This window comes from Coregonus clupeaformis, chromosome 36, assembly GCF_020615455.1.
Source record: "Coregonus clupeaformis isolate EN_2021a chromosome 36, ASM2061545v1, whole genome shotgun sequence".
Lineage (NCBI taxonomy): Eukaryota > Metazoa > Chordata > Actinopteri > Salmoniformes > Salmonidae > Coregonus > Coregonus clupeaformis.
The window spans coordinates 5,159,815-5,184,814 of record NC_059227.1 but is presented as its reverse complement, the minus strand read 5'-3'; the positions used below and the strand labels follow the sequence as shown (position 1 = coordinate 5,184,814).

General features: G+C 43.8%; 1 protein-coding gene across 1 annotated transcript in view; it reads left to right on the top strand.

The window, feature by feature from the left end:
• Positions 1-1,098: 1,098 nt before the first annotated feature.
• LOC121552519 (signal-induced proliferation-associated 1-like protein 1) overlaps positions 1,099-25,000 on the top strand; it is a 238,837-nt gene continuing 214,935 nt past the window's right edge. Inside the window, exon 1 of the mRNA XM_045211170.1 lies at positions 1,099-1,397. The gene's annotated coding sequence lies outside the window, so the exon portion shown is untranslated. The remainder of the gene's footprint in view (positions 1,398-25,000) is intronic.

Here is a 25,000-nt window from a genome sequence, read left to right as displayed (position 1 = left end):
GTTTTGTAGGTCTAGCCTATGTCTTATCAAAACACTGTTGGCACTAGAAGATAGATTAGAATATAGTATTGGCTTTTTTCCTACGTTGACAGCTGGTTCAGAGAGGTACTGTACACTGGAGTTGCTTACCAAGGTGACATTGAATGTTCCTAAGTGGTCTACTTACAGTTTGGACTTAAATCGACTTGAGAATCTATGGCAAAACTTGAAAAAGACTGTCTAGCAATGATCAACAACCAATTTGGCAGAGCTTGAAAAGTTTAAAAAAATAATAATGGGCAAATATTGTACAATCCAGGTGTGGAAATCTCTTAGAGACTTACCCAGAAAGATTCACAGCTGTAATCGCTGCCAAAGGTGATTCTAACATGTATTGGCTCAGGGGTTGAACACTTATCTAATCAATATATATTTGTGTTTTATTTTTCATGAATCTTTAACAAATTGAAAAAAAAATCTTCCACTTTGACATTACAGAGTATTTGTTGAAAAAAAAGACAATTCAAATCCATTTTAATCCAAATTTGTAACAACAAAATGTGTAAATCCGGAAGTGGAAAAACAAGCCTGGGTAGATGGACCAAACATTTGCTAAATGTGCCACCCAGAAGTTTGATAACTATAGACAAATGCACAGACGAAGACATACTGGTGCTGAAAGTAGTACAACAGAATGCAACATTTACAATGTAGAAGTATTTTACCTGAAGGTAAGATTGTGTATCAAAGTCTGTTTGCTTGCTAGCTAAGCTAGCTGCAACATTTGCAAAAAGTAGGCCTACCAGTGAAACTGCTGAGATGAGATGGTTGGCATCACATCAGTGGAAAGTGAAAGCAATGGGGTGATGTTGATGGTGGCAGATCAGCAGTTTGTAATTCTGCACCAGAATGTTCCAGAACATTCTTTGATTTTTAACTAAGAAGAAACGCTAAAACGACAGAAAAACTGAAATGCCACCAGTTGCCAATGACTTGGTGGGATTCATTGCCTACTGCGTACATATGACTTTAGCTGGCTGCTGTTGCCAGAGCAACGGAACGGGTCTCTCTCCATCCTTTTCCAATTTGCGTTATTTTCCTTCCTGCTTCATCGCGAGAACTGCTGGAGCGTTAAAGAGTTGACTTGCAGTGACCTCATCCCTCCAGCAGCCGCGGCGCGACCGAGGCGGAGCCGTCAGCAACTTTGTATGAACTTCGAAGTTGAACAATCGCAAAGGAAGGAGAAACTGGAGTAAGCGGAAAAACGGATAAGAAAATACAATACCATTTTTTTTACGTTGTCGTGGTGAAAATCTAAAGACTCGATGCTCACTTTGTGTTTTGTGGCCAAACATTGTGATCGAGGTTTTCCTGGAATCTGTGTCTTTCTGAGGACGGCGGAGGTGGGGAGAAGAAAGGTGAGTTTTCTGCTTCGGTTTGATTAATAGCATAGCATGCCATGATGCACACTGTGCTGTAGCGAGGAGGAGGGAATATTCCGTTATTTTCTGAAAACCGACGGATGTATATTTGTGGTATGTGCTATTCAGCTAGCTAATCTAAATGTACATCAAATTACTTGGTCAATTGAAATCAGTTAAAGGTAGATACAACAAACGTTAGGTTGAGGAGCAGCTGAAAATTGGGAGTGAAAAGTTTAGCTACGATGAAAGATGCACGTTATGTAGTATGCATTCCTTTGCTAGCCATGTATAACATCAAATCTATCGGAGACAACACTGATGCAGCTATAATTTTCCACGTCTCTCGTGAAGAAAACCATCGCACATCTAGTCAGGTTGAATAATCAGATTTTTCCTTCCCATCTCTCTCTCCTTCCCTTCACAACAAGATGAGCACTCGCTGCTGCTGGCTGACTTAAACCAGCTGTCCCTTGGTTTGGGAACCATGGCAACTCGATATTGTTTAGCACAATTTGGTTGCTCATAATAACTAGCAGGTTGATTTGTTTAGTGATATGGAAAGAAGGGGTATGACGTTTTTGTATATTCATTGACTTGAAAATCTCCCCAGAAAATTCATATAGCACATTGCAGAACCCTTTAGTCCAAGTTTATATCATGTTCGCAGGAAAGTTTACCCCCAGTAATTTGTTGTCAGTCAGAAATGTGGACAACAATGGCCGTTGGCAATAACAGGAACCAGTGATTAGATAAACAATATTACCATTTGTTTGGTGCCTAATGGTCATTGTTTGGTAATGGAACATTGCCACAGGGCCCCTTCTCAGGTTACATAACTAATTTTCCCCCAACATCGAATATGCCGATAATACGGCGTTCTATGCTAGCTTCACCTGGCTACCTCACCTTACCATCACTGTTATGGGTGTTACATCACATCCCTGGCCAGAGTACCCCCAGGCACCCCTAAAGCCCATACTGTAGGTAGGTATGAAATAAGACGTTCTGTATAGGGAAATAACCATATAATTAGGAATTAGAATACTAATAATACTAGTGGTAATTTAGTAGGATCTCTATGGAAACACCCACATCACAAACTACTTGAACTCTCCATTTGACATCACTTATTTAGCCTCTTATTTGTTGTCACTTGTGTTTGTGTCAATCCCCTTTAAGACATCATTCTTCATTGAAGGAGGAACTTTAATGATGGATATGGTGGTTGACCATTTGCTTTACTGTTCCTAGTGTGCAGGGTGCGTGGGTGGTGTTCTCATGCATTGTTGAGAAGACAAGACAAGCCAAGGCAGCTGAAGGGTGTGTGTGTGTGTGTGATTGAGGGCTGCTCTTTGAGGGAGAATAGGTTGTTCTAAAAGCATTGGAATGTAGGAGTGAATAGACAGCAGTCACTTCAGTCAGATAAGACTCGTTTTAGAGTAGTGGAAACCGTTGATCAAAATCACCAAATAGACTGTTATTTATAGGAATACATTAGACATAGCACTGCTTTCTCACATGGTGTTTCGTAAGAGTGTGTCCCCGTGCGTCAGCCTGCGCATGTCATGCTCACACATGATTATGGTGGTTGGGGGGGGTCATTGTTAGTCTCCCCCCTGCCAGTGCCTTGGCCTCTGTGTGTTACTGGTGGGTCACCCACCTGTGGCGTGCAGCCTCTCTCCCCATGGGGCACACACACGGTCGTAACCGCCTCTAAATGGATATGTCAACAGGAGCCCATCTGTATTCATTTGTCAGACTAGTGGTTGAGTGGTCTTGGTTTTGTGGAGAGAAAAGAAAACAAGCTTGAAGATTTATTTAATTTCACTCAGCAGTGATTGGTTCTACATGTCTGGTTTTGAGAGGAGGTATGAAAAACAACATAGCATTACAGATTAATTTCAGGCAGCAGATAGATAGCTTTTGGCTGCTGTCTGTCAGGCTGCCTGTTTGCGTCAAAATCCTAACACATTTGCAAGTGAACATCTCATCTCCTCTCCTGTCGTCAGTCGTCTCATAATGCCAAGGCTGCCTGAAATCTGGGCTTTGTCCCAAATGGTACCCTATTACAGAGATGGGCAACTGGCGGCCCAAGTGTAAAAGATATATATATATATATATATATATATATACACTGCTCAAAAAAATAAAGGGAACACTAAAATAACACATCCTAGATCTGAATGAATGAAATAATCTTATTAAATACTTTTTTCTTTACATAGTTGAATGTGCTGACAACAAAATCACACAAAAATTATCAATGGAAATCAAATTTATCAACCCATGGAGGTCTGGATTTGGAGTCACCCTCAAAATTTAAGTGGAAAACCACACGACAGGCTGATCCAACTTTGATGTAATGTCCTTAAAACAAGTCAAAATGAGGCTCAGTAGTGTGTGTGGCCTCCATGTGCCTGTATGACCTCCCTACAACGCCTGGGCATGCTCCTGATGAGGTGGCGGATGGTCTCCTGAGGGATCTCCTCCCAGACCTGGACTAAAGCATCCGCCAACTCCTGGACAGTCTGTGGTGCAACGTGGCGTTGGTGGATGGAGCGAGACATGATGTCCCAGATGTGCTCAATTGGATTCAGGTCTGGGGAACGGGCGGGCCAGTCCATAGCATCAATGCCTTCCTCTTGCAGGAACTGCTGACACACTCCAGCCACATGAGGTCTAGCATTGTCTTGCATTAGGAGGAACCCAGGGCCAACCGCACCAGCATATGGTCTCACAAGGGGTCTGAGGATCTCATCTCGGTACCTAATGGCAGTCAGGCTACCTCTGGCGAGCACATGGAGGGCTGTGCGGCCCCCCAAAGAAATGCCACCCCACACCATGACTGACCCACCGCCAAACCGGTCATGCTGGAGGATGTTGCAGGCAGCAGAACGGCGTCTCCAGACTCTGTCACGTCTGTCACATGTGCTCAGTGTGAACCTGCTTTCATCTGTGAAGAGCACAGGGCACCAGTGGCGAATTTGCCAATCTTGGTGTTCTCTGGCAAATGCCAAACGTCCTGCACGGTGTTGGGCTGTAAGCACAACCCCCACCTGTGGACGTCGGGCCCTCATACCACCCTCATGGAGTCTGTTTCTGACCGTTTGAGCAGACACATGCACATTTGTGGCATGCTGGAGGTCATTTTGCAGGGCTCTGGCAGTGCTCCTCCTGCTCCTCCTTGCACAAAGGCGGAGGTAGCAGTCCTGCTGCTGGGTTGTTGCCCTCCTACGGCCTCCTCCACGTCTCCTGATGTACTGGCCTGTCTCCTGGTAGCGCCTCCATGCTCTGGACACTACGCTGACAGACACAGCAAACCTTCTTGCCACAGCTCGCATTGATGTGCCATCCTGGATTAGCTGCACTACCTGAGCCACTTGTGTGGGTTGTAGACTCCGTCTCATGCTACCACTAGAGTGAAAGCACCGCCAGCATTCAAAAGTGACCAAAACATCAGCCAGGAAGCATAGGAACTGAGAAGTGGTCTGTGGTCACCACCTGCAAAACCAGTCCTTTATTGGGGGTGTCTTGCTAATTGCCTATAATTTCCACCTGTTGTCTATTCCATTTGCACAACAGCATGTGAAATGTATTGTCAATCAGTGTTGCTTCCTAAGTGGACAGTTTGATTTCACAGAAGTGTGATTGACTTGGAGTTACATTGTGTTGTTTAAGTGTTCCCTAATTTTTTTGAGCGGTGTGTGTATATATATATATATATATGCCTTCAGAAAGTATTCACTTCCCTTTTTCCACATTTTTAAACACTTCAAATAAATAGTTTTGACGGTATTGAAAAACCATCCTGTGGCTTTTTCCAAATACCCCAGTATACAGTATATACGGTATACCGCCCAAGCGTAATCAATACACCCAGTCACTATAAAGATACAGGCATTCTTCCTAACTCAGTTGCTGTAGAAGAAGGAAACCGCTCAGGGATTTCACCATGAGGCCAATGGTGACTTTAAAACAGTTACAGCATTTTAATGGCTGTGATGGGAGAAAACTGAGGATGGATCAACAACATTGTAGTTACTCCACAATACTAACCTAAATGACAGAGTGAAAAGAAGGAAGCTTGTACATGATACAAATATTCAAAAACGTGTCCTGTTTGCAACAAGGCACTAAAGTAATACTGCAAAGAATGTGGCAAAGCAATTCACTTTTTGTTCTGAATACAAAGTATTCTATACAACACATCACTGAGTACCACTCTCCATATTTTCAAGCATAGTGGTGGCTGGATCATGTCATGGGAATGCATGTAATCGATTTTGTTTCAGGATAAAAAAATTAACGGAATGGAGCCAAGCACAGGCAAAATCCTAGAGGAAAACTTGGTTTCAACCAGACACTGGGAGATGAATTTTTTGTATTTTCTTTTTATTTAACCTTTATTTAACCAGGCAAGTCAGTTAAGAACAAATTCATATTTACAATGACGGCCTACACCGGCCAAACCCGGACGACGCTGGGCCAATTGTGCGCCACCCTATGGGACTCCCAATCACGGCCGGTTGTGATACAGCCTGGAATCGAACCAGGGGTTCTGTAGTGACGCCTCAAGCACTGAGATGCAGTGCCTTAGACCACTGCGCCACTCAGGAATTCCCCTTTCAGCAGGACAATAACCTAAAACACAAGGCCAAATCAAAATGATCAAGGAACCTACCAGGTACAACCCTAAATCCGTAAACATGGGCACCCTCATAGATATCATCTTGACTAATTTACCCTCTAAATACACCTCCGCTGTCTTCAACCAGGATCTCAGCGATCACTGCCTCTGCCTGCGTCCGTAATGGGTCCGCGGTCAAACGACCACCTCTCATCACTGTCAAACGCTCCCTAAAACACTTCAGCGAGCAGGCCTTTCTAATTGACCTGGCCCGGGTATCCTGGATGGATATTGACCTCATTCCGTCAGTAGAGGATGCCTGGATGTTCTTCAAAAGTGCTTTCTTCTCCATCTTAAATAAGCATGCCCCATTCAAAAAATTCAGAACTAAGAACCTGGTTCACTCCAGACTTGACTGCCCTTGACCAGCACAAAAACATTCTGTGGCGTACTGCATTAGCATCGAACAGCCCCCGCGATATGCAACTTTTCAGGGAAGTCAGGAACCAATATACACAATCAGTTAGGAAAGCAAAGGCTAGCTTTTTCAAACAGACATTTGCATCCTGTAGCACTAACTCCAAAAAGTTTTGGGACACTGTAAAGTCCATGGAGAATAAGAGCACCTCCTCCCAGCTACCCACTGCACTGAGGCTAGGAAACACTGTCACCACCGATAAATCTACAATAATCGAGAATTTCAATAAGCATTTTGCTACGGCTGGCCATGCTTTCCACCTGGCTACCCCTACCCCGGCCACCAGCTCTGCACCCCCCCCCGCTTCTCCTTCACCCAAATTCAAATAGCTGATGTCCTGAAAGTGCTGCCAAATCTGGACCCCTGCAAATCAGCTGGGCTAGACAATCTGGACCCTTTCTTTCTAAAATTAGCCACCAAAATTGTCCCAACCCCTATTACTAGCCTGTTCAACCTCTCTTTCGTATCGTCTGAGATCCCCAGAGATTGGAAAGCTGCCGCGGTCATCCCCCTCTTCAAAGGGGGTGACACTCTAGATCCAAACTGTTACAGACCTACAGTGAGGGAAAAAAGTATTTGATCCCCTGCTGATTTTGTACATTTGCCAACTGACAGACATGATCAGTCTATAATTTTAATGGTAGGTTTATTTGAACAGTGAGAGACAGAATAACAAAAAAAAAATCCAGAAAAACGCATGTCAAAAATGTTAGAAATGTATTTGCATTTTAATGAGGGAAATAAGTATTTGACCCCTCTGCAAAACATGACTTAGTACTTGGTGGCAAAACCCTTGTTGGTAATCACAGAGGTCAGACATTTCTTGTAGTTGGCCACCAGGTTTGCACACATCTCAGGAGGGATTTTGTCCCACTCCTCTTTGCAATCCAAGTCATTAAGGTTTCGAGGCTGACGTTTGGCAACTCAAACCTTCAGCTCCCTCCACATATTTTCTATGGGATTAAGGTCTGGAGACTAGCTAGGCCACTCCAGGACCTTAATGTGCTTCTTCTTGAGCCACTCCTTTGTTGCCTTGGCCGTGTGTTTTGGGTCATTGTCATGCTGGAATACCCATCCACGAGCATAATGTTTCCACCACCATGTTTGACGGTGGGGATGGTGTTCTTGGGGTCATAGGCAGCATTCCTCTTCCTCCAAACATGTTGAGTTGATGCCAAAGAGCTCGATTTTGGTCTTATCTGACCACAACACTTTCACCCAGTTCTCCTCTGAATTATTCAAATGTTCATTGGCAAACTTCAGACGGCCCTGTATATGTGCTTTCTTGAGCAGGGGGACCTTGCGGGTGCAGCAGGATTTCAGTCCTTCAAGGCGTAGTGTGTTACCAATTGTTTTCTTTGTGACTATGGTCCCAGCTGCCTTGAGATCATTGACAAGATCCTCCCATGTAGTTCTGGGCTGATTCCTCACCGTTCTCATGATCATTGCAACTCCACGAGGTGAGATCTTGCATGGAGCCCCAGGCTGAGGAAGATTGACAGTCTTTTGTGTTTCTTCCATTTGCGAATAATCGCACCAACTGTTGTCACCTTCTCACCAAGCTGCTTGGCGATGGTCTTGTAGCCCATTCCAGCCTTGTGTAGGTCTACAATCTTGTCCCTGACATCCTTGGAGAGCTGTTTGGTCTTGGCCATGGTGGAGAGTTTGGAATAATATAATAATAATAATAATAATATGCCGTTTAGCAGATGCTTTTACCCAAAGCGACTTACAGTCATGCGTGCATAAATATTTACGTATGGGTGGTCCCGGGGATCGAACCCACTACCCTGGCGTTACAAGCGCCATGCTCTACCAATTGCGCTACAGAGGACCACAATCTGATTGATTGATTGCTTCTGTGGACAGGTGTATTTTATACAGGTAACAAGCTGAGATTAGGAGCACTCCCTTTAAGAGTGTGCTGCTAATCTCAGCTCGTTACCTGTATAAAAGACACCTGGGAGCCAGAAATCTTTCTGATTGAGAGGGGGTCAAATACTTATTTCCCTCATTAAAATGCAAATCAATTTATAACATTTTTGACATGCGTTTTTCTGGATTTTTTTGTTATTATTCTGTCTCTCACTGTTAAAATAAACCTACCATTAAAATTATAGACTGATAATTTCTTTGTCAGTGGGCAAACGTACAAAATCAGCAGGGGATCAAATACTTTTTTCCCTCACTGTATATCCATCCTACCCTGCCTTTCGAAAGTATTTGAAAGCCAAGTTAACAAACAGATCACCGACCACTTCGAATCCCACCGTACCTTCTCTGCTACGCAATCCGGTTTCCGAGCTGGTCATGGGTGCACCTCAGCCACGCTCAAGGTCCTAAACAATATAATAACCGCGATTGATAAAAGACAGTACTGTGCAGCTGTCTTCATCAACCTGGCCAAGGCTTTTGACTCTGTCAATCACTGCATTCTTATTGGCAGACTAAATAGCCTTGGTTTCTCAACTGACTGCCTCGCCTGGTTCACCAACTACTTCTCAGATAGAGTTCAATGTGTCAAATCGGAGGGCCTGTTGTCTGGACCTCTGGCAGTCTCTATGGGGGTGCCACAGGGTTCAATTCTCGGGCCGACTCTTTTCTGTGTATATCAATGATGTCGCTCTTGCTGCTGGTGACTCTCAGATCCACCTCTACGCAGACGACACCATTTTGTATACATCTGGCCCTTCATTTGACACTGTGTTAACAAACCTCCAAACGAGCTTCAATGCCATACAACACTCCTTCCGTGGCCTCCAACTGCTCTTAAACGCTAGTAAAACTAAATGCATGCTCTTCAACCGAACGCTCCTTGCAACCGCCCACCCGACTAGAATCACTACTCTCGGCGGGTCTGACTTAGAATATGTTGACAACTACAAATACCTAGGTAGGTGTCTGGTTAGACCGTAAACTCTCCTTCCAGACTCACATTAAGCATCTCCAATCCAAAGTTAAATCTAGAATCGGCTTCCTGTTTCGCAACAAAGCCTCCTTCACTCATGCTGCTAAACATGCCCTCGTAAAACTGACTATCCTACCGATCCTTGACTTCGGCGATGTAATTTACAAAATAGCTTCCAACACTATACTCAGCAAATTGGATGTAGTCTATCACAGTGCCATCCGTTTAGTCACCAAAGCCCCATATACTACCCACCATTGTGACCTGTACGCTCTCGTTGGCTGGCCCTCACTACATATTCGTTGCCAAACCCAGGTCATCTATAAATCACTTCTAGGCAAATCCCCGCCTTATCTTAGCTCATTGGTCACCATAGCAACACCCACCCATAGTATGCGCTCCAGCAGGTATATCTCACTGGTTATCCCCAAAGCCAACACGTCCTTTGGCCGCCATTCCTTCCAGTTCTCTGCTGCAAATGACTGGAACGAACTACAAAAATCTCTGAAGCTGGAGACACTTATTTCCCTCACTAACTTTAAGCATCAGTTGTCAGAGCAGCTTACCGATCACTGCACCTGTACACAGCCCATCTGTAATTAGTCCACCCAACTACCTCATCCCCATACTGTTATTTACATTGTTATTTATTTTGCTCATTTGCACTGCAGTATCTCTATTTGCACATCATCTTCTGCACATCTATCACTCCAGTGTTAATACTAAATTGTAATTATTTTGCACTATAGCCTATTTATTGCCTTACCTCCATAACTTACTACATTTGCACACACTGTATATATATTTTCTGTTGTATTTTTGACTTTATGTTTTGTTTACGCCATGTGTAACTCTGTGTTGTTGTTTTTATCGCACTGCTTTGCTTTATCTTGGCCAGGTCGCAGTTGTAAATGAGAACTTGTTCTCAACTGGCTTACCTGGTTAAATAAAGGTGAAATTAAATAAATAAATAAAAAATGTACACTGGAGTTGTTTACCAAGAAGACAGTGAATGTTGCGGAGTTTTACTTAAATCTGCTTGAAAATCTATGGCAAGTGATTGTCTAGCAATGATTAACAACCATAGCTTGAAGAATTTAAAAAAGAACAATGTGCAAATATTGTACAATCCAGGTGTGCAAACCTCTTAGAGACTCACAGCTGTAATCGCTGCCAAAGGTGATTCTAACATGTATTGACTCGGGGATGTGAATACTTATGTAAATGTGATATTTCTGTATTTCATTTTTTCAATACATTTGCTAACATTTCTAAAAACATGTTTTCACTGTTATTATGGGATATTGTGTGTAGATGAATGAGGAAAAAAATATATTTAATCCATTGTGAATTCAAGCTGTAACACAACAAAATGTGGAATAAGTCAAGGAGTATGAATACCTTCTCAAGGCACTGTGTGTATGTGTGCATATAAAGGAACTCAGTCGCGGTCTCAACTTACTGTTGAGAGTTAGAATAGTAGAATACACCAGGTGCAATTTCGAAATTTGGTTGTGCATCAGCGGTAACAACGTCTTGCGTAAGGCCAACTCGGACTGCATGTGTGGGTTCGCAGACCCGCGACCCACTGCGGCCCCTCATTATTATAATTTTTTGGGGGGGAGGAGAGAGATTATGTGGCTTTCGAGTGATTATAGATTACATGTTTTATTTAATTTTTATTTAACCTTTTATTTAACTAGGCAAGTCAGTTAAGAACAAATTCTTATTTACAATGACTGCCTACCCCGGCCAAACCTGGAATGATGCTGGGCCAATTGTGCGCCGCCCTATGGGACTCCCAATCACGGCTGGATTGTGATACAGCCTGGAATCGAACCAGGGTCTGTAGTGACGCCTCTAGCAATGAGATGCAGTGCCTTAGACCGCTGCACCACTCGGGAGCATAACACTAGTTTATAAACACTTATCTTTTTCCAGAATCAAAAACTATCATCTAGAGATCTTTACTTCAATAGTATTGTTTAATGAATAATGTAATAGTTGTCATTAGGTGACAATGAGAAAACACACTAATTACCTGTAGAGTAAATGTGTCCCAAATGGCACCCTATTCCCTATATAGTCCACTACTTCGCTGGTCAAAGGTAGTGCACTACATAGGGAATAGGTTGCCATTTGGGATGCAGATATATATTGGGATTACAGTAACTAATTGGTTTTATTCTACAGATTTAAATTGGGCTTAATTAAACGTTTTATTAAAACTCTGACTGTGAGCCAATTATTTTATGGTTCATACCAACCAATGTGAGAGGAAAGATGAAACATGGGCTAATAAATGACCTTCCACATACAGTACACATCCCATACCACTTTGAAACACCATCGATAACCTTTGATCATAATTGTCTATATGGCTGACCCCCCCCCCCAAAAAAACAATAACGTTAACATAATCTGACCACAAAACCAACTTAGAAAGAACAGAGCAAGAGCAGTTAACACATGTTCTGATTATTACGCTCTCTTCTACAATCATTTACTGTTCCCTCAATTGCGGTTACTAGACAGAAGCCATTGATTCAAAAAGGAGCAAGATAGTCTGTTTTTTCTCAAAAGAGAAAAGAGTGAAAACTGGATAAGAGGGCCAGCTACATTATCCTGTAGAAAGAGGATCTCCTCTGTCCATGTGCGTGCCAGTGTGTGTGTCTCTCTGTAACCACTCAACAGCCGACCCACCCACAAACTATAAGCATTTGCAGGAGAGAAGTCCCATTCCCTAACCTCAATACTCCGTCAGGACTGGAGATTATGGCTAGAGGGTAAATATGGATGACACAGCAGCATAACACTATAGGAGAGAGGGGAGGGAAGGGGTCAAGGAATGAGGGGAGAGGAGTGAAGAGATACAGTGGGTATCATAAGTATTCACCCCATTTTAGATTTCTTCACATTTTATTGTGTTACAAAGTGGGATTAAAATTGATTGAATTGTAATTTTCTGCCAACAATCTACACAAAATACTGTCATTTTTGTATGTGTAATTTTTTAATATTTTTTGGGGACAAATAAAACACTAATATACCTTGTAGATAAGTATTCACCCCCAAGTTTCAAGTTGTATTAGTCATATGTACGGGATACACATGGTATACACCGTCCCAAAAAATGCTTACTTCCATTTCCTCCCTGAGTAAATCAATATATGTTTGGCAAATCAGACCATAACTCTATTCTCCTGTTTCCTGCTTACAACTCAAACAAGACATACATAATAATAATAATAATAATAATATGCCATTTAGCAGATGCTTTTTATCCAAAGCGACTTACAGTCATGCGTGCATACATTATTTTTATTTTTTTGTGTATGGGTGGTCCCGGGGATCGAACCCACTACCTTAGCGTTACAAGCGCCGTTTTCTACCAGCTGAGCTACAGAGGACCACTACCAGTGACGCACTCATACCAGTGACACACTCAATACAGAAGGGGTCCGATGAAGCGGATGCTAAGCTACAGGACTGTTTCGCTAGCACAGACTGAAATGTTCCGGGATTCATCCGATAACATTGAGTTTACCACATCAGTCACCGAGATTCTCCAGTCATCGGTCACCAAGATTCTCTGGTCTGATGAAACCAAGATTGAACGTCTGGAGGAAACTTGGCACCATCCCTACGGTGAAGCATGGTGGTGGCAGCATCATGCTGTGGGGATGTTTTTCAGTGGCAGGAACTGGGAGACTAGTCAGGATCGAGGGAAAGATGTACAGAGAGATCCTTGATGAAAACCTGCCCAAGAGTGCTCAGGACCTCCGACTGGGGTGAAGGTTCACCTTCCAACAGGACAACGACCCTAAGAACACAGCCAAGACAATGCAGGAGTGGCTTCGGGGCAAGTCTCTGAATTTCCTTGAGTGGCCCAGCCAGAGCCCGGACTTGAACCCGATCGATGTCTCTGGAGAGACCTGAAAATAGCTTTGCAGCGACGATCCCCAACCAACCTGACAGAACTTGAGAGGATTTGCAGAGAAGAATTTGAGAAATTCCCCAAATACAGGCGTGCCAAGCTTGTAGCATCATACCCAAGAAGATTCGAGGCTGTAATCGCTGCTAAAAGTGCTTTAACAAAGTACTGAGTAAAGGGTCTGAATACTTATGTAAATGTGATATTTCTGTTTTCTATCTGTAATACATTTGCAAAAGATTCTAAAAACCTGTTTTTGCTTTGTCATTATGGGGTATTGAGTGTAGATTGATGAGGGGGGAAAAAACAATGTAATCCATTTTAGAATAAGGCTGTAATGTAACAAAATGTGGAAAAACTCAAGGGGTCTGAATACTTTAAGAATGCACTGTACATACCCCACCCAGAAGCCATGGATTACAGGCAACATCTGCACTGAGCTGAAGGCTAGAGCTGCCGCTTTCATGGAGCGGGACACTAATCCGGACGCTTATAAGAATTCCCACTACGACCTCTGACGAGCCATCAAACAGGCAAAGCGTCAATACAGGACTACGATCGAATCCTACTACAAAGGCTCTGATGCTCGACTGATGTGTCAGGGCTTGCAAACTATCACGGATTACAAAAGGAAACCCAGCCACGAACTGCCCAGCAACGCCTCGCTTCGAGGCAAGCAACGCTGAACCATGCATGAGAGCACCAGCTGTTCCGGATGACTGTGTGATCTCGTTCTCTGTAGCCGATGTGAGTAAGACCTTTTAAACAGGTCAACATTCGCAAGGCCGCGGGGCCAGAAGGAATACCAGGACGCGTACTCGGAGCATGCGCTGACCAGCTGGCAAGTGTCTTCACTGACATTTTCAACCTATCCCTGACCCGCTCTGTAATACCAACTTGTTTCAAGCAGACCACCATAGTCACCGTGCCCAAGAACGCCAACGTAACCTGCCTAAATGACTATCGCACCGTAGCACTCACATTTATAGCCATGAAATGCTTTGAAAGGCTGGTCATGGCTCATCATCCCAGACACCCTGGTCCCACTCCAATTCGCATACTGCCCCAACAGATAGACATTTCACACAATCTCTATTGCACTCCACACTGCACTCACCCACTTGGACAAAAGGAATACATATGTAAGAATGCTGTTCTTTGACTACTGCTCAGCATTCAACACCATAGTCCCCCGCCAAGCTCATCACCAAACTCAGAACCCTGAGACTAAACACCTCCCTCTGCCCCAAACATAACACTGCATTTAGGCCAAAAAGTTGATTCCTTTGACGTGTTTTCTTGCAGTATAACTTCAGTGCCTTCTTGCATACAGGATCCATGTTTGGGAATATGTTGTATTCTTTTCACTCTGTCATTTAGGTTAGTATTGTGGAGTAACTACAATGTTGTTGATCCAGCCTCAGTTTTCTCCCATCACAGCCATTAAACTTCGTAGCTGTTTTAAAATCACCAGAGGTAGGGGTAGCCTAGTCATGTTGTATGTATGGGGGACAGAGGAAGGAGTAGCCTAGTCATGTTGTATGTACGGGAGACAGAGGAAGGGGTAGCCTAGTCATTCATACATCATGTCCCTATTATTTCACACATTGAGTCCATGTTTTTCAGATAGTCGACATAAGTGTGGTTTTAAAGGATTAGTAAAAAAATAAATGTCCATGGAGACTCACCGAGCCGGTGCACTGCGCTCTGCTTGTTCCAGCAGAAGGGAGGGGCGAGAGAGGAGCAGGGGCCGGTGTGTGTGACAATCTGTGTGTGGGGCAAAGAGGGAGGGAGGGAGAGAGAAAGGAGCCAAACCAACTCCCACAAGTTAGACAAACGTGTTGTTGCCATAGGTTAACTATCATAACATCTGGTAGTGCCTGTCTTGACTGCTTCAAATCGTTGTAAATAAGCTAGCTAGCTACAGAAGCCATCTTAGTCAGCCAGCTAGCTAGCTAAATTAGCAAGGCTAATCCAGAGAGTGTCCTCCCGAGTGGCGCAGTGGTCTAAGGCCAGGAGATCTAGAGATCCTGGTTCGAATCCAGGCTCTGTCGCAGCCGGCCGTGACCGGGAGACCCATGGGGCGGCGCACAATTGGCCCAGCGTCTCCAGGGTAGGGGAGGGAATGGCCTGCAGGGATGTAGCTCAGTTGGTAGAGCATGGCATTTGCAACACCAGGGTTGTGGGTTCGATTCCACTATTTAAAAAAAATTAAAAATATGTATGCACTCACTAACTGTAAGTCGCTCTGGATAAGAGCGTCTGCTAAATTATGGAAATGGAAATGGTATGGACAGAGAGACCTATAGAGGAGAGGGAATGGGAGGTTATGGACAGAGAGACCTATAGAGGAGAGGGAATGGGAGGTTATGGACAGAGAGGTCTATAGAGGAGAGGGAATGGGAGGTTATGGACAGAGGTCTATAGAGAGGAGGGAATGGGAGGTTATGGACAGAGAGGTCTATAGAGAGGAGGGAATGGGAGGTTATGGACAGAGAGGTCTATAGAGGAGAGGGAATGGGAGGTTATGGACAGAGAGGTCTATAGAGGAGAGGGAATGGGAGGTTATGGACAGAGGTCTATAGAGGAGAGGGAATGGGAGGTTATGGACAGAGAGGTCTATAGAGGAGAGGGAATGGGAGGTTATGGACAGAGGTCTATAGAGGAGAGGGAATGGGAGGTTATGGACAGAGAGGTCTATAGAGAGGAGGGAATGGGAGGTTATGGACAGAGGTCTATAGAGGAGAGGGAATGGGAGGTTATGGACAGAGGTCTATAGAGGAGAGGGAATGGGAGGTTATGGACAGAGAGGTCTATAGAGGAGAGGGAATGGGAGGTTATGGACAGAGAGGTCTATAGAGAGGAGGGAATGGGAGGTTATGGACAGAGAGGTCTATAGAGGAGAGGGAATGGGAGGTTATGGACAGAGGTCTATAGAGGAGAGGGAATGGGAGGTTATGGACAGAGGTCTATAGAGGAGAGGGAATGGGAGGTTATGGACAGAGGTCTATAGAGGAGAGGGAATGGGAGGTTATGGACAGAGAGGTCTATAGAGGAGAGGGAATGGGAGGTTATGGACAGAGAGGTCTATAGAGAGGAGGGAATGGGAGGTTATGGACAGAGGTCTATAGAGGAGAGGGAATGGGAGGTTATGGACAGAGAGGTCTATAGAGAGGAGAGGGAATGGGAGGTTATGGACAGAGGTCTATAGAGGAGAGGGAATGGGAGGTTATGGACAGAGGTCTATAGAGGAGAGGGAATGGGAGGTTATGGACAGAGGTCTATAGAGAGGAGAGGGAATGGGAGGTTATGGACAGAGGTCTATAGAGGAGAGGGAATGGGAGGTTATGGACAGAGGTCTATAGAGAGGAGAGGGAATGGGAGGTTATGGACAGAGGTCTATAGAGAGGAGAGGGAATGGGAGGTTATGGACAGAGGTCTATAGAGAGGAGAGGGAATGGGAGGTTATGGACAGAGGTCTATAGAGAGGAGAGGGAATGGGAGGTTATGGACAGAGAGGTCTATAGAGGAGAGGGAATGGGAGGTTATGGACAGAGAGGTCTATAGAGAGGAGGGAATGGGAGGTTATGGACAGGTCTATAGAGAGGAGAGGGAATGGGAGGTTATGGACAGAGGTCTATAGAGGAGAGAGGGAGAGGAGAGGGAATGGGAGGGTATGGACAGAGAGAGACCTATAGAGAGTAAGGGAGTGAGAGGTGAGGAGGTTCATACTTTAGTTTCAGCTCAACACTGCAGGCAAGCTGACCAGAATCAAGCTTGAAATGGAGAATCACAAACTGAAGAGAGGGAGGCTTGGAATGTCTTCTTTTCCCTGACTTTGTGAGTGCTGACCAAATAGTTCTCAGTGGCTGAATCCCAAATGGCACCCTATTCCCTAGTTGGTGCACTACTCAAAAGTAGTGCACTAAATCAGGAATAGGGTGCCATTTGGGATGCTGCTTATGTGTGAAGCCACTGCCAAAACCCCTGCCTTGCCTCCCTGGCTGTCCTACTTACATCTAGGAGGCTTTAAATAAGAATGAGCACCCGCTTGGAATGGTCAGAGTGACGAGTTAGTCAGTCAGTTTGGAATTCAATCTCTGATTTGATTTAGCCTGCGGCACTGTGCATTGCAGGGAAAAGTGGAATTGGAATTTAGGCTACTTCCTGGAGTGACTGAACTCCTGACGCATTAGCTGTCTCTTGTCTTTGCCGTTCGATTTAAAACACAAAGTGACACACTATGGTTAATGAAGGTCTAGCCTCTCAGAACATCTTAATCCTGGATTACCTTTAGAAATGTTGCTCAACCACTGTACATCTGAATAGACTTGATAGTCCTACTGCTGCTATCACCCAGCTAGGCATCTCTCTGTCTCTTTCAGTCTCCCTCAACTCTCTCTCTCTCTCTCTCTCTCTCTCTCTCTCTCTCTCTCCCCATCCAGGCATATATCCCTGTCTCTTTCTCTCTCCTTCATCTAGCTCTGTCTCTCTTTCTCAGCCTATCTGTATCTCACTCCCTTTTCCTTCTCCAGCATGTTGTTATGCTAGCTATAACGGCGCTATACTAAACACAACGTGAAATCAAATCAAATGTTATTGGTCACGTACACATATTTAGCAGATGTTATTGCAAATAGATGTTATGTGGCAAATATACATCCAAACTGGATGGTCTTCAGAGATGGATGGGACGGGTTGAGGGTAGCTGAAGGATGGGACTAAAAACAAACAAAATATATCTATTGTGAAATATACTGTGTCTGTAAAATGTATATAGTATGTATAAGCTGGAAGTAGACGCCTAAATGTTGTTGTTGATTAGTTTACTCCAATTAGGGGACGGTTAGGAGAAAAATATAAGATATGGGGGATTAGAAATGATGCAGAAAATTACATTGATGGAAGCCACAATCTATCTGCAATATTAAAGCTGGACACACCTACTCATTCAAGGGTTATTCTTTATTTTTACTATTTTCTATGAAATAACACAAATGGAATCATGTAGTAACCAAAAAAGTGTTAAACAAATCAAAATATATTTTATATTTGAGATTCTTCAAATATCCACCCTTTGCCTTGATGACAGCTTTGCACACTCTTGGCATTCTCTCAACCAGCTTCACCTGGAATGCTTTTCCAACAGTCTTGAAGGAGTTCCCACATATGCTGAGCACTTGTTGGCTGCTTTTCCTTCACTCTGCGGTCCGACTCATCGCAAACCATCTCAATTTGGTTGAGGTCGGGGGATTGTGGAGGCCAGATCATCTGATGCAGCACTCCATCACTCTCCTTCTTGGTAAAACAGCCCTTACACAGCCTAGAGGTGTGTTGGGTCATTGTCCTGTTGAAAAACAAATTATAGTCCCACTAAGCCCACACGGAGATAATCCGTTCACCCACACCGCGTCTCACAAAGACACAGCGGTTGGAACCAAAACTTTCCAATTTGGACTCCAGACCAAAGGACACATTTCCACCAGTCTAATGTCCATTGCTCGTGTTTCTTGGCCCAAGCAGGTCTCTTCTTCTTATTGGTGTTCTTTTAGTAGTGGTTTCTTTGCAGCAATTCGACCATGAAGGCCTGATTCACACAGTCCCCTCTGAACAGTTGATGTTGAGATGTCTGTTACTTGAACTCTTTGAAGCATTTATTTGGGCTGCAATTTCTGAGGCTGGTAACTCTAATGAATTTATCCTCTGCAGCAGAGGTAACTCTGGGTCTTCCATTCCTGTGGCGGTCCTCATGAGAGCCAGTTTCATCATAGCGCTGGGTGATTTTTGCGACTGCACATGAAGAAACTTTTAAAGTTCTTGAAATGTTACGTATTGACTGACCTTCATGTCTTAAAGTAATGACGGACTGTCATTTCTCTTTGCTTATTTGAGCTGTTCTTGCCATAATATGGACTTGGTCTTTTACCAAATAGGGCTATCTTCTGTATACCACCCCTACCTTGTCACAACACAACTGATTGGCTAAAACACATTAAGAATGAAAGGAATTCCACAAATTAACTTTTAAGAAGGCATACCTGTTAATTGAAATCCATTCCAGGTGACTAACTCATGAAGCTGGTTGAGAGAATGCCAAGTGTGCAAAGCTGTCATCAAGGCAAAGGGTGGCTATTTGAAGAATCTCAAGTATAAAATATATTTTGATTTGTTTAACACTTTTTTGGTTACTACATGATTCCATATGTGTTATTTCATAGTTTTGATGTCTTCACTTTTATTCTACAATGTAGAAAATAGTAAAAATAAAGAAAAACCCTTGAATGAGTAGGTGTTCTAAAACTTTTGACCGGTATTGTGTATATATACAGATCCTATATTTAATAATAATAATTTCAAAGATTTTTACTGCGTTACAGTTCATATAAGGAAATCATTCAATTGAAATAAATTCATTAGACCCTAATCAATGGATTTCACATGACTGGGAATAAAGATATGTATCTTATGGTCACAGATACCTTAATAAAAGGTAGGGGCGTGGATCAGAAAACCACCATTTGCTTCATGCAGCACGACATCTCCTTTGCATAGAGTTGATCAAGCTGTTGATTCTGGAATGTTCTCACACTCCTCTTCAATTGCTGTGCAAAGTTGCTGGATATTGGCGAGAACTGGAACACACTGTCGTACTCGTCGATCCAGAGAATCCCAAACATATTCAATGGGTGACATGTCTGGTGAGTATGCAGGCCATGGAAGAACTGGGACATTTTCAGCTTCCAGGAATTGTGTACAGATCCTTGCGACATGGGGACGTGCATTATCATGCTGAAACATGAGGTGATCGCTGCGTATGAATAGCACGACAATGGGCCTCAGGATCTCGTCACGGTATCTCTGTGCATTCAAATAAATACATTGATAAAATGCAATTGTGTTCGTTGTCCGTAGCTTATGCCTGCCCATACCATAACCCCACCGTCACCATGGGGCACTCTGTTCACAACGTTGACATCAGCAAACCGCTCACCCACACAACGCCATACATGCTGTCTGCCATCTGCCTGGTACAGTTGAAACTGCGATTCATCCGTGAAGAGCACACTTCTCCAGCGTGCCAATTGGCCATCGAAGGTGAGCATTTGCTCACTGAAGTCTGTTACGACGCCGAACTGCAGTCCGGTCAAGACCCTGGTGAGGACGATGAGCACGCAGATGAGCTTCCCTGAGACGGTTTCTGACAGATTGTGCAGAAATAATTTGGTTGTGCAAACCCACAGTTTCATCAGCTGTCCGGGTGGCTGGTCTCAGACGATCCCGGATGTGGAGGTCCTGGGCTGGCGTGGTTACATGTGGTCTGTGGTTGTGAGGCTGGTTGGACGTACTGCCAAATTCTCTAAAATGACGTTGGAGGCAGCTTATGGTAGAGAAATGAACATTTAAATGATCTGGCAACAGCTCTGTTGGACATTTCTGCAGTCAGCATGCCAATTGCACTCTCTCTCTGAACTTGAGACATCTGTGGCATTGTGTTGTGTGACAAAACTGCACATTTTAGAGCGGCCTTTTATTGTCCCCAGCACAAGGTGCACCTGTGTAATGATCATGCTTTATTAATCAGCTTCTTGATATGCCACACCTGTCAGGTGGATGGATTATTTTGGCAAACAAATTTGTGCAAACAATTTGAGATAAATAAGCTTTTTTTGCGTATGGAACATTTCTGGCATCTTTTTTTTCAGCTCATGGGACCAACACTTAACATGTTGCGTTTTTATATTTTTGTTTAGTGTCCAATTTGTAAGTCGCTCTGGATAAGAGCGTCTGCTAAATTATGTAAATGTAAATGTGCACGTCCACCTTAGGCTTGGGCGGTATACCATATATACCGTATACCGGGGTATTTGGAAATGGCCACGGAATGGTTTTTCAATACGCTCAATACCGTTGAAACTACATTACATGACCAAAAGTATGTGGACACCTGCTCGTCGAACATCCCATTCCAAAATGGGCATTATTATGGAGTTGGACCCCCCCTTTGCTGCAATAACAGCCTCCACTCTTCTGGGAAGGCTTTCCACTAGATGTTGGAAAATTGCTGCTGGGACTTGCTTCCATTCAGCCACAAGAGCATTAGTGAGGTCGGCACCGATGTTGGGTGATTTAGGCCTGGCTCACGGTCGGCATTCCAATTCATCCCAAAGGTGTTCGATAGGGTTGAGGTCAGGGCTCTGTGCAGGCCAAGTTCTTCCACACCGATCTCGACAAACCATTTCTTTATGGACCTCGCTTTGTGCACGGGGGCATTGTCATGCTGAAACAGGAAAGGTCCTTCCCCAAACTGTTGCCACAAAGTTGGAAGCACAGAATCATCTAGAATGTCATTGTATGCTGTAGCGTTTAGATTTCCCTTCACTGGAACTATGGGCCATAGCCCGAACCATGAAAAACAGCCCCAGACCATTATTCCTCCTCGATGCACTATGCATTCGGGCAGGTAGCCCAGATTTGTCCGTCGGACTGCCAGATGGTGAAGTGTGATTCATCACTCCATAGAAAGCGTTTCCACTGCGCCAGAGTACAATGGTGGCAAGCTTTACACCACTGCTTGGCACAATGCCGTGGAATCCTGTGGCTATTTCCAAAAACCCTGTCGGGAGCTTCATGGTGATTTTATGCTTATGTGTGGCTGCTCAGCCATGGAAACCCATTTCATGAAGCTCCCGACGAACAGTTCTTGTGCTGATGTTGCTTCCAGAGGCAATTTGGAACTCTGTAGGGAGTGTTGAAACCAAGGACAGACGATTTTTACACGCTACGCACTTCAGCACTCGGCGGCCCCGTGAGCTTGTGTGGCCTACCAATTCGCGGCTGAGCCGTTGTTGCTGCTAGACGTTTCCACTTCACAATAACAGCACTTACAGTTGACCGGGGCAGTTCTAGCAGGGCAGAAATTTGACCAACTGACTTGTTGGAAAGGTGGCATCCTATGACTGTGCCACGTTGAAAGTCACTGAGCTCTTCAGTAAGGCCATTTTATGTTTGTTTATAGAGATTGCAATGCTGTGTGCTCGATTTTATATACCTGTCAGCAATGGGTGTGGCTGAAATAGCCAAATCCATTAATTTGAAGGGTGTCCACATATCTTTGAAGTTCTTTCTTTATACATTTGAATATTTGTAGCTACTTTTTCAGTAAATACTCGTGCAATATGTTGAAGAACGTGATCTACTTTATCTCCTATCACATAATTTTTCATTGAAGCTTCCCGGTAGTCCCCAGTCACGTGATGTTTGTTTACAAGCACAAAACGACAAGAGACCGGAGCCTTGTGAGTCACTCACTGTTGTGCAGCACACGCCAGGTGATCTAGTTACAGTATTGCATTCACAACTAAATGTTTGCCAGCTAGATATCTTATAACTATTAAGTTAACTGTCTAAAATGTGCTAAATGCTCTGCAGTTGTGCATTTTAGTTTGCTAATTTAGTAGATAGTTAGCTATGTAGCGAAGTGGTTAGCTTCTTCCAAAATCAAGCTTTGCTTGCCGGTAACAGCAGAGAATCACCTCCTGAATCAAGAGCTTTGCTGTCTAATATTTGTTTAGCAGCAAACACTGAGTAATAGTATTTTTGAGTTACTTGTATAACTTTGAACTGTCTGTCCTGAAAATTGTTTAGGTCAGAGACTGTATAAAATGCTCACAATGCACTCGTTAGCATTTATTTACATTCTTTATGGGATTTTACATGTACTTGTTACGTTGCTAACCTTCGGATTGCAAAGGCTCAGTTGGGTTTGAAAATAGCGCCCCTTGTGTTCAGTGCCGGTATTACCGAATATCCTGGAATGGCCTGTAGGAAGGTTTGACAATCCTGATACTGGCCAAGCCTAGTCCACCTACACATTCCCTCGCTTACTAACTGTAAGTCGCTCTGGATAAGAGCGTCTGCTAAATGACTAAAATGTAAAATGTAAATGTTTCTCAATAGGCCACTTAATATTGAAACAACAATATTTAAGTGCCTTGCTCAAGGGCACATCGACAGATTTTTCACCTAGTCAGCTCGGGGATTTGAACCAGCGACCTTTTGGTTAGTGGCCCAACGCTCTTAACCGATAGGCTACCTGCCACCCCCTCTTTATTTCTCTCTCCTTCTCTTTGATTTAAGTAACAGCTTCATTAGTACTGGAAGAGGATTCCGGCACATGAAAGGAGCGGGGTGGATTCATATAAAACCAAACGCATAGATGTGACAGGTTAGTAGCAGGAAATCTATAAAAACATAATCTGTAACAATAAGGAGCTGATCCAGGCTGAAATAAACAGATGGAACACTGTGCCCGATGGAGGGAGCTGTCCCAGATACTAAATCATGAGAACTGAAATTAACTTGACACAAACTGAAATGAGCTGTAGACTAACTGGAATTAGCTGTAGACTAACTGAAATTAGCTGTACACTAACTGAAATGAACTGTACATTAACTGAAATGAACTGTGTACAAGCAAGCTACTGAACACCGCCAAAACACCAAGCTAATTTGGCTGGATTCTGTGACCTAGTAGTTATGGCTAGGAGGTGATTCTGTGACCTAGTAGCTATGGCTAGGAGGTGATTCTGTGACCTAGTAGTTATGGCTAGGAGGTGATTCTGTGACCTAGTAGCTATGGCTAGGAGGTGATTCTGTGACCTAGTAGCTATGGCTAGGAGGTGATTCTCGTTCAAATATTTTTTATTGAACACACACAAGAATGGTTTATAGGTATGAAAGACATGTGTACAGTTCTTATCTAAACATAAGAGAACAGACATGAACAACAAGACCCAGAGTTCTGGGCACAAAACAAATATTACAAAACACGACATACAGAACAGGGACAGTTCGAAAGAAAAAGGGTAGATGTAACCCCCCCACATATACCCCCCTTTACCCCCTCCTATTCCACCCCATTCCCCTCCCGACTGCTCGAGTGTCGGGGCCAGCACACGCTGCCCAAAGGTAGATTACAATATGACAATTGAGAGTGCGTTAAAAAGTACAAATTCACAGCACCGACTGGTCCAGGTAAGAGAGGAAAGGCTGCCAGATTTGATCAAATGTTGATAATTTATTGTTCAGAATATATCTAATTCTTTCTAAGTGTACAGTTTTTGCCACTTCGCTGAGCCATAATTTGGTAGAGGGCGCTTCCCTCCTTTTCCAAAACAACAAGATTACTTTTTTGCCGAAATGAGACTGTAAGAGATGAGTTGTTTTTGGGAGTTGGTTAATCCGTTTAGGGAATCGGACACTCCCAGGATTATCAGAAGCGGGTCTGGGTCTATTGAAGTCTCCAGAACTTCAGAGAGGACCCCAAATATTCCACACCAATAACCATACAGACTAGAGCATAGGGCAAAGCAGTGGAGTAGTGTACCCTGCTCAGCCTGACATTTATCACACATAGGGGATGTATCAGGAAATATCCTATGCAGTTTAGTTTTGGAATAGTGTAATCTGTGTAATACCTTAAATTGTATGAGACGATGTCTGGAGTTAATGGAGCAGGTGTGGATATACTCCAAGCTATGCTAGGAGGTGATTCTGTGACCTAGTAGTTATGGCTAGGAGGTGATTCTGTGACCTAGTAGTTATGGCTAGGAGGTGATTCTGTGACCTAGTAGCTATGGCTAGGAGGGGA